The sequence below is a fragment of the Camponotus floridanus genome, unplaced genomic scaffold, assembly GCF_003227725.1.
Source record: "Camponotus floridanus strain SB8 unplaced genomic scaffold, Cflo_v7.5 scaffold25, whole genome shotgun sequence".
NCBI lineage: Eukaryota > Metazoa > Arthropoda > Insecta > Hymenoptera > Formicidae > Camponotus > Camponotus floridanus.
In genome coordinates, this window is record NW_020229381.1 from 825,442 (window position 1) to 840,414 (window position 14,973).

The window sequence follows — 14,973 nt, forward strand, 5'->3', positions numbered from 1 at the left end:
GTACCTTACTCGAATATGTTGCAACGTACTGATTGGAGGGATCAAAGCTTGTAGAGGAATGGACGGTATTTAATTATCCGACCACATCCGAAGAACGGTATTCATCAATGATGGGATTGCCGTAGAAGCTTATTTGCTATGTTTTACCTATACTGATACATTCCTTGCAAATCCTAAACACTTGCCGGCGCTTGATCGCTCTAAATAGACTTAAATGTTGTTCTTTTGCTGCTTTGCGATCGCGTCGGACACGATATCCCCACGGGATTAACTAAAAATTCACAGTAAAGAGACGGTTGGTGCCGTTCCGTTCGCTTTCAGTGTAAGCTTCTTTGTTCTATTTGAATGCTTCGCCACTACGATCAACCGGAAGGGTATTGACAATGAATTTTACGTACGACAGAATCGCTCGTCCAAGCCGGCAGATTCGGTACTTGGACACGGATGGAAATGAATTCGATTGGAGCAGGCCATCCTTTTTTTGCTTTCACTTTTCGTCTCTGTCCGCGGCTTACTTTCTTTTCTTCTTTTCTTTTCGGGGCATAAAATACTGGCCGCTGGCTGGTGCTAGTCGTAAATTGGTTACCGACCTTGCCTGCTTGGAGAATCAGAGCTTTTCGATGCTGCCTGTGGATTCCGACGGATACGTAAACGTTATCTCATTGTCACTTCGTTTTATCGACCCTTTCTTTTATTGCCGCGCGAAAAGTAAAAGCTTGTATCTTAAACGGATCCGCGAAATTGTCATGAAAGTGGTGATGAAGTAGATTTAAAAAGAATTTAAAATTTCAAGAATCTAGAATCACTCGTTTGTTTCGTTATTTTATTTTACATAAATACGCTATTGTAAAAACTTTATGCTATAAATTGTTCATTTTATACCAAAGCGCGATATATTTCTATGACGATATATTTTTATGAAGAAGAGATTTATATTATTTTTGAAAATCATTTTCAAATAAAGAACGGATTAACGAAAAAGTATATAGAGCTTATTAGTATTTTTATGAAGAAATTAATAGCGCCATTACTCTATCATGAACTGCTTCGTAGTTTTTTCTTTTTCAGATCTGCACAAATAACGGATGAAAAACCGCGTCAGAAAAAAGCGAGAGCTTTGCTGCACTCTTGATCAGGCATTATATTTCTACCGATTAATTATCTTGCAGCGATATGTCAAACCCTCCCGTCCATTGCTCTTCGTGCACCCTCGGCGTCGGTCGCCTCCGATCGGTCAAGTTCGCTCCAGTCCGCACGCGCTGAAAGGGCGGTGGGGCTTGCGAGCTTTCAAGCGCAGAGCTTCCGTTCATTCGTCGTTTTGCGTTACTCGCGGACACTTCGCAGGTTCGCGGTAGTGCGTGTGACGTACGCGTGTGTGCATCATCCCTCGTGATGGGGTCGCATATTCCCTGGTTGCGTTTGAATGACCGATCGATGCGCTGATCCCGCGAAATTGACGTGCGAGTCGTTACGATCGATCGGGATCGCCAGCGAAACTTTTCGGAGCTATCATCAGTGCGTTTTTGTAGTTTTTTTCATTCCCTTAAGATTTTTAAGACCGTGTGTAAAGAGCATTTTTGGGTTTGTCAAATTGTTCTCTGGCTATACAGTGTTACTGAACGATGGGATAGTGGAGAGACACAAAAAGTGTTTCAGTTGATTGAGATTTCGTGTAGCTCGAATTGTGTCAATCATTTTATTTTATTGTTTCATATGCTTAGGTTTATATTAGAAATTGAATGTGAAGCTGTTTGATCTCCTACGGGGTTGCTTCGTTACGGATTAATCACGCGGGATTAAGGTCGTTGCTTCGAGGGCAATGCACCGCGAGTATCATGCGCAGTATATGCGAAATTGATAAGAAATTGACCCTTCGTAGAGATCTTTATTATATAAGCACAATCACACTTTTATATAATAAAAGATTTAAATGATTTTTTATGCAGCACATTTGTTTGAATTTTTCGATTAGCTATAATAGACGATCAGATATAGAATCGGATCAGATATAGATTTTTTCTTGTATTATTATAATAATCCTATATTATTACAATAATTGCGGATATATCAAATCAAGTTTGGTTTATATTAATGTATATATAGGATTTCTCTCTCAATTATTCAGTGCACTAAAGTTAATGCTAAATAAACAGCAATTTGCAAATGATTATGTTAACAAGAAAATAATTGCATCATTAAATTACTTTAATAATTATATTAAGATAATGGTATATTTTATATGCAGTGTCAATAAATTTATTTTGAAAATATTGAGCATGTAAGAATTCATTCATTGAAGCATATATATGATTAAAAATATCGAGCACATATGAAAAAATGCCCATGTAGAATGGCACTATAAAATAAAATATTTAGCATTTACAGTGTTCATCAGAAGCTTCGATTTTTTTCAATGAAATTCAAATAGTTTTGTTATGTTAAATCAAGTTAAAAAGAAAATTGATTTAACGAAACATTTCAGTGAAAATGTTTTTTTTTCCTCTCAGCCATTCACAGAGGTATTTAATTTAAAATAAAATACGCCATTTTTTTGCATTCACGTACAGTTGTATTTTTTTTTATTTAGTCAAAAGTTCGAAATACTCTACAAAATTCCAGTCTCATTTAAGAATTTTTTATATAATTTCATCATTGAAATTAAAACAGAATGTTTCAAATATATAAACCTAATAATGTAACTACTACAAAGTTTTTATTATGGTTATTACAATGTTATTAGCTACAAAAATAACAGTGTAAAATAAACGGATTATTTTTTGCCATAATTTTTAATTTATCTTTTGCCTCTTGATATAATTTATAATTCATTCTCTTTTATAATTTTACAGGATGATATCATTATTTTTAAATTTTAATATTAAGAAATTTATGTTGTAACTATTTAATTGCTGTATGGGACGAGACATTTATACGTATTTCTCCGATGTTTTACGATATGTAAACTGAAAATAATGGGCATCTATATAGGATAAAACACGCGTGTTCATTAAACTGAATTCCGTTATGAAAATGGGAAGAATCGTATGGATGCGCGTTGGGCATCGGTGAGGCGTTTTACACGCACGATTTCACTTGCGTGCTATGCGTGCGGGTGAGACGCGTGAGACACCTATATGGCAATTGAATTTCGCAATGGCTCAATAATTCGCAATTAAACCATCTACTCGACATTGTTGTACAATGAATAAGCACGCGTGTATGCGTGAAAGAGGCCACGACCAATAACCAATAAAAAGCGCTTGCATTTATAGGTAGCTCGACATAATAGTTAATTATTAATAGTAAAATAGCAATATTATAGAAATAATCAGAGTTGATGCGAATTCACTATGCATTTAGTGCTTTTGTAAAAATGTTTTGATATCATCTTATAATTTAAAAATATTTTAAAGTCGGAAATTTTAGTAAGATGTGTGTTGAAATTTACTTTAATATATAGTATCTTGTTAGGAAAAATATGTAGGAAAATAATAAGCCTAATTGTGGTGAAGAATAAGTTACGTTGATTTGTTATTAATTAATATATTTTGTTTGGAATCTTAGATTATATTCGAGAAATTTAATTTTCAATATAAATGTATGTATTTACACAGACACTTTTTATTATCTCTAAAGATATATGCAAAAATATCTAAGTACTCGAAATTGACACGTAATCCTTGTGTGCTATTAATGACAAATTTTGTGCGAGGATGAACATTACGGTATAAAATGTTATGACTGAACTATAGTGATATGTGAAAATGAACGTGTGACAAGTTTCGTCAACGAGAAAGACAGCGTGCTAGTGACATCGTGTCAGTGTAGAGTGCATAGAGCTATTCTACATCCTACTTCATTTCTAGAATTGTTAATTTGAAAACGTGTCATCTTTTCAGATCTCAAGATAATTTCGAGACAGTGTACGCTGTTAATAAAACTATATATCAAGTGTATCCATAATTCCTGTGACTTCGTTTGCGGACTTTGAGAATTGGGGTGAGTACTTACATGATATATTTTTATATAACGAAAAGCTTGATTCTGCGCTCTCTTTTGATTCACTTATTGTTCATAATTATTATACATATAGTCGCACATCTTTGTAATTGATATTAAAAGATGTGACATTTATAATTCGATAATCGTTATCATATTATAAATATCAAATGCCTTTCATAGAAAACAGAAAATAACTTGCTTATATATCGGTAAATATAGGTGTCATGTTAAATACATTTCCTACACAATTATATTACGAAGAGATAATTTATTAGCTTGTAAAGGAGCGCGCTTTATTATTTTTTATATTATTAATATGACATTTTATTCTTTTAAGTATAAAACATAAAGAGAACTTCTACAGAAAATATAGTAATGTGATAAAAGCATTAAAGTAATAATATAAGTACATACTTTAATTACATCTTGGCTTGTTCTAAATTTCTCATTACATACAGGAACTTACTTGATACGGGCGTTTTTTGTCGAAATAAAAATGTTAAAAATAAAAAATAAGATGAATTTATAAATATAATATATCTCTCTATAATCTCTATTATAAAAAGATATCATTATATCTCTATAATTTTCTATAATTATCTTAATTTATTATTATAAAAAATATAAAATCTCTTATCTGTAAAAGATTGGAACTCTTACTCAAATCGCATAAGAATATTTTTATCATTATGTAAATAGCTGTTGAGTACGTATTTTCACGCTTTGTTATCAAAACAGTGAATAAGAAAAGGCGTGAGGCGAGGTGAATGACTGTCGAAGAATAAAGCAAAATAAATAGCAATAGGAAAAGCGTCATACGAGCGCAGAATCAAACTTGATGGTATTCGTGTCCAAATCCCTATTCCATTGATATACGATGTGGCGAAACAGAATCTGAAAAAAGATCGACATAGCTCGTACATCGATGCCAATTTTAAAAAATGCGCTCGTCCGTTATATCCAATGTGGTATAGGAAAACTTCATTTCTCGCGTGTTTTCGAATAAGATCGATCCAACTTGCAGCTATTTTGTTTATCATTCTCTCATAACACTTCGATATTGTTTCCAAATATTTCATATATATTTTTCATATATCTAGGGGTTTTGCGCGTTTCAATATCATGTTTACAACGAGAAAATTGTAATGAATTAATAAGAGCACATAATATGGAATGGACATTTAAAGTAGCAATCTGTACATCTGTTGTTTAGCTGAAAAATATGTAATTAATCGCAAACTAATAGATCGCAATAATCGTCAAAGGATGCGCGAGAGGAGAGCGTCTGTAATTCGGCGGAAGCCGTGATTCAAGAAAAGGAAGAAGTTAACACGAGCTTGGTACGTGCCAAGACTATTTCGAAAGAGTTACTGGCGACGCTAATATCAGTAATACCAACCCCACAACCGTCGCGATATTTCGACCCCAAAGCTGCTGCAACCGCGTTCTGGAAGCTATCCAACGGATATACCTTACGGTACCATTCCACCATTTCCGAAAAGCGGGCGATGTTAAAGAGGCCTAGATTCAAAAGATTTACAACACTATGTTAAATGCATAGGCACCAACAATGCGGGGAAATTTATAAAAATTCACACATGATATCGATTTTTTTATATATTGTTAACATATTTTTCGGCATATTTAATACGCATTTCTTATTTCATTACTTTATATATTTTTGTATAACGTATTAATATTTACATCTCAATTTTATGCAAGAGAAAGCATAATATTCGCCATGCAAAGCAAGATATGTAAAAATTAATCAAAATATAGAAATATATCATATTTATTTTAAAAAATATACCGCTCTTATTAAAATGGCAAGATACAAATGTGTATGTGGTCTTTGAATCGATAACATTTAAATGAGAGTCATTGTTCGGCAGTATTACATGAATACACATGTGTAGTAATAGCTGTCCCGCGGCTTTTCGACGGACGAAAGGACGAAAGTCCTCTTGATTTAATTTTACTGGATTCCCTTGCGCTTCGCGTGGACAGGGCCACAAGAGAGGGTACTGAAATTCTCCGGTGACACCGGGCCAATTTCCAGAAGGGTTCGCCGAGTGGACGACAAACATGCGCTTTTGAATTTCCACGCTGTTCCATACGACGGAGAATGGTGTCTCCAAGCGCCACCACGAAGTACTTTGCTCTTCAGATTTGAGCTTTCCGAATATAGCATAGTCTATTTCCTGTCGTACCTCGAGTTTAACTTCGATTATCGCGCGATTCCTGTATCGAAACTTTGTTAGAATAATGTCATTTTCGAGGCGTTTATTATCAACAGAGGGAGATGGCTTATATAAACAATACTTGATGTTCCATGAATTAAATATCTTTTTAATTATTTAACGATAATTGCAAGTGTGTGTAATAATAATCATTAAAAAATTAAATTAAATTCCATATGAAGAAAATATTCGAAAATTTGTTTATTCTTCGTACACAAGGTGACGAATAATTGAAATATATTTTCAATAAATTTTAACAATTTTGAAGAATTTATCTCCCTCATGCGGAATAAGCTTTCGATGCCGCGATATTTCTTGTATAAAGCAATTACGATACGAATATGGAGAACCCATCCGCTGGAATTTTGTTCGTAAATCTTAATTTGCTTGGAAATGGAAATGCAATCCGAGATACGTTTGGATTTCAGCTATACGTAAATGGTATATATGGATCGATCGATATAAGCTTCGTTTATTATCGCGTAAGAGGAATGCGAGAATTGCAAGATCGACTTAGATGCGACGGGTATTTCGAAAACAATTATGAAATCCCATAAATATCAATCCAGTGATGTGTGCACGTGTGGCACGCATATCCTCTGCGACTTTCCGGAGCCGCGGTATCAGTCAGATTTCTGAAAGCGAGATAGTTCTGGAAAAGAGATTTCGAGATACAATCCCACGTCCCTCACGTAAACCACATCCGAACAAAAATGCCATGATAGCATAAGAACGCGGGGCTGAGACTTTTAATATAAAATACCAGACGTTCCGGATTCTAAGGCTGCGGGCTGATTCCAAGAAGAGAGGAGAAAATATTGATGCCGCATGTGACGAGTTTCTCTTTATCATTGGATCACGAACCGTGAAATATTCTCGCTGCGAGTTATGTCTATTTCGCAATTTTTGTTGAATTTTTGTATCGAAACTATCGCACAATGTGCATGTTGCGATAGAAATATTAAGTTGTGGAAAATATGAATGGACGAAAAAACGAGCTAAAAAAGCGATATTTGAAGGAAAAATGTCAGGTTTGTATATATGTATGCGTTTGATAACCAGAGCCGAGCAAATTTACTTTTTATTTTAATAATGACGATAAGAGTCCGTTTCAGAGAATACGTACGGTACGGTACAGAATAAGTTTGCGTGAAAAGCTTAAGTATCAGAGAGATATTTTATTCAGTTCAATCCAACTGGCCGACCCATATCCCGATCCGTTTCACTACTTCTGACACAAGAATGACTCTTGGAGTAAGCATCTATAGAACTTCTGAAGGTCTGCTATCTTTATTCCACTGTCACACCCTTACGAACACACTCGCGTCGCGGTCGATCTGAATTACCAATGAGCATTCCGATCACGTTGTCCCGGGCGAGCTGTTCAGAATAAGAGAGCCTCTTTCGTAAAGCCAAGAGGCCAAAACAAAGGGGGCGAGAAAATGGAAAAACGGCGTGTATAAAAAAGATAAGTTGGGTGAAAACGGGGTTAGATTTCGATTGGTTGATGATCATCTATTAGTGCACCTATGCATCTGTATATATTTTTTTTATATTGGACATTTTTATCGAAAACGAGTGACATTTGAACAAACGTGTATGTACTTGATCATATAAAATATTTTGTAAAATTTTTTTTGTAGAAAAAAGTTCGTGACTTTTGAATAATAGTTAATATATATAAAATAAATAGTATTCGATATTGTTTGTTTGGTCGTATGTCAGATATTATCGGGCAAAATGTATACATATGTATAGAAAATATAAAGTGGACATACAGTTATAGCATTTTTGTGATAAATAAAATAATTTCTCTCTCTTTCTCTATGTATATGTATGTATATATATAAAATAGAGAGAAATATTATTTGAATGTTTATACTAGTTTTTTATATGAAAAAACTAATATGGACTATTCAAATCGCTGTATTTGCATACTTAATTGTTGGTATCGAATTGATTCGTCTAATTGACATGTTGCATGCACAAAGGACGAAATATGTCTAATTTTTTTTTAAGATGACGCATGTTGAATTAATTGATTTATAACAAAATAAATATTTGTTGCCACGAAGAGTTGGAAGAAATTCAGAATAGCTTGTCTTTATTGTGCTCTTATTTTCGCCAGAGTATGCGTCAGAGTATGCACCTGCTTACCTATCGCGATATTCCTCTATCCAGCCTTTCGTAGTCGCTCATGGAAGCCTACTTTTCACGGATAAAAATCAATGGTGCATTTTCGCGCACGTCTGCACACGAGGCACGTCGACGTAGAAGGCACTTTTCCCACAAAACACCTCGAACTCGTAGAATCCCATAAGGCGCTTAACTTCCCGACTTTCATCGCTATTCCATAGCGAGGCATCACTTTTCCTTCCATCCTCCTATTTTCGAGAGAACTATCTACCATCGGAACATTCACCTTAAGATTTTGCAGTTCGTCTTCACACATGTCTAAAGCTCTTTAGTATCTTTCAGAGAATCTGACGGTCAAAATACTTTATGGCACTTCAAATTATTAAAGGCTTCTTATCTGTTAGCAGCTACTAATAAATTGTGTTTTTAAGATGCAAAAAATAAAAGTCAGCTACTATAAACAACAAATTCTAGAAAAAAATTCATCATTCTATATTTTTATCGTATCTTTCATTTTTATGAATGTCCATTGATAGGATGCGCTTACTTATGGACTATGGACTATGATTCAATTAGCCAAATTCTGGCAAATTTTTTATTCGTATTCAGTCACTTTTGCTTTATCTTATGCTCTACGAATTTTGCAGTAGCGGTCTTTTTTTTCCCCAAAAGGTTGCTCAGGATGCAGAGACTTCAATTAAATTCCTGGGAGTTCTCAAGTCCACCGCGACGGCGGCGGCCGCGCGGCTGGTCGGCGGAAGATTTAATTAAAAAAGTGCAAGCCCGTGATTTTTTAAAATTTTCTGTTGGCGAGTGCTCCACCTGGGAGACAAAAGAGTATATTTGTTCGCTCGTCAAATAATTTTTCATCCGAAAGACGGACATTCGCATTCATTCGCTCGCTCTCCCGTTTCTTTGCCTTCTTTCACGCTATCGGTTATTGGGATCTCGCGACTCGCGAAAACTCGTAACGGAGATTTACTTCTGTGGATCAGGATCTTGGTAGTTTCTTGAAGTGATTCATTACTGCTTCTTAACTTTAGTAGGAGCTAAGTTTTGGGATCGGACTATTGTGAGAACATTTCCTTTTTCTTATCGTTTTTAGCGTTCGTAAATAGACTATAGCCCCATTTAAGTTTGTTAATAAAAAGATACTTTATTAGGCATGTTTTTTACACATACACGCAATAACATTATTATAACATACCGTTTAGAATAAATTTTACATCTTAATATGACATATATGCGACTGCTGATTATTAATTATTTTCTTTTACGTCTTATTTTTTTTTATTTTTTGTAATATTTTAATTTGACTTTATAATAATAAATGTATGTATTAATTCATAAAATAAAATGCAATTAAAATCATGTATTTTAGTTATTTCCTGTGTCTCTTTGCTTTTTTTAATTTTAAATCGCTGTTTTTTTTCTATATATTTTGTTTAAATTTTATTTTAATTTTTATATTAATTTTTATTTTTTGTTAACAAATTAGCAGATATTCTATATGTATTGTTAAAAATTAATTTTTAAAAATTTTGTGTGTTAAAAATTTTGTATCATATCATATAGGAATCTTGTATTTAACATTTCATAAATTAGAGCAACGTTTGTAGAAACCACATCGATCGAATTCGATTTTTCTTTTATATATGTATAATATTCAAATACATATTTTTATTAAATATGCCACTTCGATATAGAATTTTACGTATACGTTTATTCTATTCATAAAGTAGCAGAATAGAGACACTTCATATTCGTAGCGCGTTGCGTTGGGAAAATTGAGTATGCTTTCGAATTGTAAGAGATGAAATCGAATATCTAACATAGTCCGGATCTTTTTATTGCTCGGGGAAGCAAGACAATTCTTTTTAAAATTCAATATGTTATTAAGATAAAAATTCTTTATATTGTAGAATTCTATATATTACATTAACATCATAACATTTCTTAGAAAGATTAGTAGAAAAGAGTAACATTTTTGAGAAGTTAACTCTCTCCCTCTCTCTTTCTGATATTATCTTAGCTTATTAATTTTAATTAACTGTTATAAATGTTATATAATATTAAATATTAGTTAATTTATTTATGTATAGTTATACATTTTATATTGATTCTATTGTCTGATTGTTTTATCGAATTGTTAAGGCTTCTTTATACCGAGTTACATTGAAATTATGGACAAAGCTTTCACTGGCTCGTTTTTACCTATAGTGAATTTGACCGAAATTGACCGAAATTAATATATGTTTATCGACATTATTCCACTTCTATATATTATTCAGAATTTTTCGTTTCTTACGATCTAAGAGCAAAATTTCTGCATAACGGAGATAGAATTATTTTCTTTTAAAGATGGAATTTTTGTTCTGCTTATATCTCAACAGTCACAACAATACAATCAACATGTACTAATATAACATTTATATTTCATTAAATGAAAATATTTTACTTTTTTAAAATATTATTTATTAAAAACGTTTTCGATGATAGAAGCTGAATGAATATACACATTACGAATGCAAATTGTTATATTTCGGCGAAATGTCGACGAAACCTTTGTCAGTAATTTCAATATAATCCCTTTGTATTATTATACAATGTTATTATCAGCTTACAAACGTAAGCTCAGCTTTTGTCAAATTCTGGATCTGAATGTGCGGCGCATCCGCCTAAGAGATCTGGTAATCCTCTTCTTCCTCGGCAGGTACATATCTTGGGATTGCGCGAAAATAAATTTCTTACCGCAACGTTGTCGAGGATATAGAGGAGTTTGTTGCAAAGAGAGGACCGCAGCGAGAGGCGCGCCTTTAGACGCGTCGCAGAAATCTTCTCTCAATTTCTACGAGCTATCCAATGATAGCGTATCTCATAAACGTATTCGAGAAAACTACCCCTAAGGGTATATGCGTTTTCTGAAAAGTTTTATTTATTTATCCGCGTTACAAAGCTATCACGTATCGTCCTCGAGGAATATTATTAAAGTCGCTGCTCATGTTTGACTTCGGATTGTACCGAGACGGATTGAGTAAGTCGGAATTCAAAAACTATTCGTATGCCGAACGTATTTCAAAGCAACGCGATACACAATACGCTGTCGAACGAGTACCGAATAAACTGGATGGATTGGCAACTGGGTTAGGTACACCCACGCAATAACGACCCGCAGCATACAGCTGCATTCGTGCGTATTATATGCGTCATACGCGTTTGTTTTAAGTTTGTTACCGTTGGCACGTGCACGTGCGTGTATTATCGCACGCGATTGCGTTATGGTGGTAATGTCATCCAATATTGACAGACGTATCACTGAAACGGCTCATTAGAACTTTGTAATGGATGACGGTTTAGCCAAATTGCACCATCCTCTCATGCATGTGATCTGTAATGTAAGTTCTATTACTTTTCTCTCTGTCTCTCTCTCTCACTCTTTATCTATTTATCTATCTATCTAAATATCTATCTATCTATCTATCTATCTATCTATCTATCTCTCTTTCTTTCAATATGCATCTCACACAACTATTAAAATTTGATTTAATATTTCCACAGATTAAAATTTCCCCGATGATAATCTACGATCTTATTAGTTAATTTATAACTATAATTTAAATAAAATAAAAATATGATTGATAATAATTGCTGTACATAATTATAACTATACAAATATTAATTAATTCATTAATTCAATGTTATATGATTTTGTGCAATTTTCTTGTTTTTTTTAATGGTATAATTTTGGTTCTACGTACGTTCCGCGTTCGCGAAGGATAATAAAAGTTGTAAGCTACAATGAGAATAAATAGCTTGCAGTCATTTGAACAGAATGTTTTGTTGCTTTGTTTACGTTTAGGTAAAGAACTTTTCAATTCACGCCCATACCATAGGTTCTAACTTTATTACGGTCTGACCGCAATTTTAGCGGGCGTTCTAAAGCAGGGCGATATACGTGCGCTATTTTGCGTTAGTCGTATTGCAACGGCATCGAAATTGCATCCACGCGTACGGTGTCTCTCGTTACGCGCTAATGTACTTTTCAATGGCGATTAGAGTCGCGTCTAGCCTCGCGTAATTGTGCCCGATAAATTGGCGAACTTAATGATAACTGATGATGAAAATTTATTAAGCATTTCGTCAGTAATATTTACTATTGCTTATTTTATTGCTTGAGAAATCAGTATATTCCGTCTAAATTATAAAATATATCTATTTAATAATTATTTACTTGATAATTGAATATTTAGAAAAATATAAAAGAAACGTATTCAAAACTGACACCAGTTAATTTATGAAATGTGTGTTTTAGTCATTTTTTAGAGCTTTAAATTGGCTCCAACTAGAGTCTATTTTCGAATATAGCTTAGCAAACTTGAAGAACACTTGCGGACAATCAAGGGCCTGGCAACCTCGAGCTAGAAAGCTGGAGGTGGAGTCAAAGAAGTCTTCCTCTTTGCGCACTCGGCACAATTTTTCCGATTCCACGTTCCAGCGACTCTCAACTCTTCCCTTGTTCCTGCCATTTCTTACTCTTTGTTGAAGCAGCCATGCGAGAGAAATTTCTTTCTATGCTTGGCGCATCAAGAAAACGTGATGTATTGTTAACTTTTTAGTTCGCCATAGGTTGATAAGCCCATTTCCATGCTTTTCGTGGCTTTTCTTGTTTCACGTAAAACATTTCACCGAAAAACATATTTTGTTATTAATTAATCATCACAATAATTTAACAGTTTATTCTGTGACAAATTTAACAATTGTATTTACTTTTATAGCGACTGCTTAATATTTTATATATTTCAAAATTTTGAAATGGTGCAAATGCATTGATGGAAAGTTTATAATTGTCAGTTTTATATCATAGTTCCCATTAGTGCAATTTAAAAAAATCCAAATGCACGTTGTATGACAAGAACAGTAATCTCATATGGTTGACTTAACATGAAAAGTCAATTGAGAACGATTGATCTGTGATTAATTTCAACGATGATGTAATTAGTAAGTTTGCCATTTCTGTCATACTTGCCATCCATCTCTATTTCGATTTCTATTCATGCTCGTCAATTCCTCTTCGTAAACCTCCATCATCAACATCGTGGCTACCTTCGAATCGCTACGAAATGTACACGTCTGCGAAGCAAATTTCAGATTACCGTTGGCTTCGGATAACATTTACATACGGCATACATTTACCGTTGCGTATTGGGAGTTATCCGATCTTCGTTGAACGTAGAAACTGATAGTGATGCTTCGTGCAGAAAAATAGATGAAAGAAAGAATGCACGAGGAGAGAAAGAGAGAGAGAAAAAAGATGGCGAATTGTGTAACTTGCTCGTCAAAGAGCAATGATAAAAATGGAATAATTTTCATTGCCATGATAAATGTGCGGTTTTATATCTTCTTCCATAGTTGCAAAGTATATATATAGCTAGTTATTGGATCTGGTTATTGGTTATTGGATTATCTCTGCTTTTTCTTTATTATCTTTTTAAATATTTTTTTCTATAAATAATTGATTTGTAATAATTGATTGTGTAAAGGAATCTCTAATTTTTTAAAGATTATTTTGACACTTTTAAAAAAATTGTTTAATAGAAAAGAAAGATAGAGGAAGCAATTTTATGATTAATAAATAATAAGCAAAGCGATAAAATAAAGATTACCGTAAAAATCGTCGATGAAATTTCTTTAGCCTTAAAAAGAGTAATTCTCGATGATGATGTTTTATAGATGGGATAGGGTTATTAGTACCTAAAAGTTGAAAGTGGCAGGTAACGATTCCTTGGCGTTATCGCGAGGATTAACCCAAAGGAGAAGGCAAGTTTGCCGAAGCAGTTAAAAGTTGGATGCTGCGGGAACGAGGTTTATAGCATAGATGCCACTGAAGGAATTATAAAATCTCTGTGAGATACCAATAGTAGTACGATTTATCTCGGAATAATTAGAAGTTGGTTATATATCCAACTTCTAATTGTATTTTAAATGTATTTTAATTTGTTCGTAATAATGATGTGCGGGAAATAATTTTATAAAAAAATAAATGTACAACATATGTATAACATTTTACTACAATATACTTTTCTCTCTTTATATATAATATAAACACTACATTTAAAGACATTTAGATAAATTTTTTGACATTTACTCTATTGGAAAAAAATTCGAATGTATTTGAATTTAAAATTTAGTTTTATGATCCACCTGATGGATTTTTGTAAAAAAATATCGATTAAATTATATGAAAATTCTTTTTCTTATTCAGCTGCATGATGAACGCAAAAAATCAAATTCCATGATAACGTGTAATATTCCTCAGCTTTGAGCCGACAAGTAGATTGGATACGAAATAGCAAAACGCAGTGGGTTAAAGTTTGAGCATCATAGTATGCGCGTTCTTTCCAATCCTTTAGTCGCAGTGTGCATTTGCATTTGAAATCGAGATGAACCGACGAATAAAAGGTCGCTACGTTTTGGTACTAGCTCGAAACATCCTGTTTTCTTGGATAACGCCGTGCGAGAAGGAGATCGAATAAAGATCGCAGGTGTAGGAGAGAAAAAAAGAAGTCGGTAGGGCGTGAGAATACGTGGAGAGCTT

The 14,973-nt window shown here is 33.6% G+C and overlaps 1 protein-coding gene across 4 annotated transcripts in view; it reads left to right on the top strand.

The window, feature by feature from the left end:
- The window catches only part of LOC105256367 (TWiK family of potassium channels protein 7), a 258,014-nt gene that overhangs the window by 55,420 nt on the left and 187,621 nt on the right, over positions 1-14,973 (top strand). The window contains exons 1-2 of one of the 4 annotated variants that reach the window (XM_025409191.1): positions 1,333-1,515; positions 3,900-3,999. The gene's annotated coding sequence lies outside the window, so the exon portion shown is untranslated. Of the gene's footprint in view, positions 1-1,332; positions 1,516-3,653; positions 4,000-14,973 lie in introns of those variants that run through there. The other 3 variants (XM_025409190.1, XM_025409189.1, XM_020029104.2) reach the window with 3 other exon arrangements.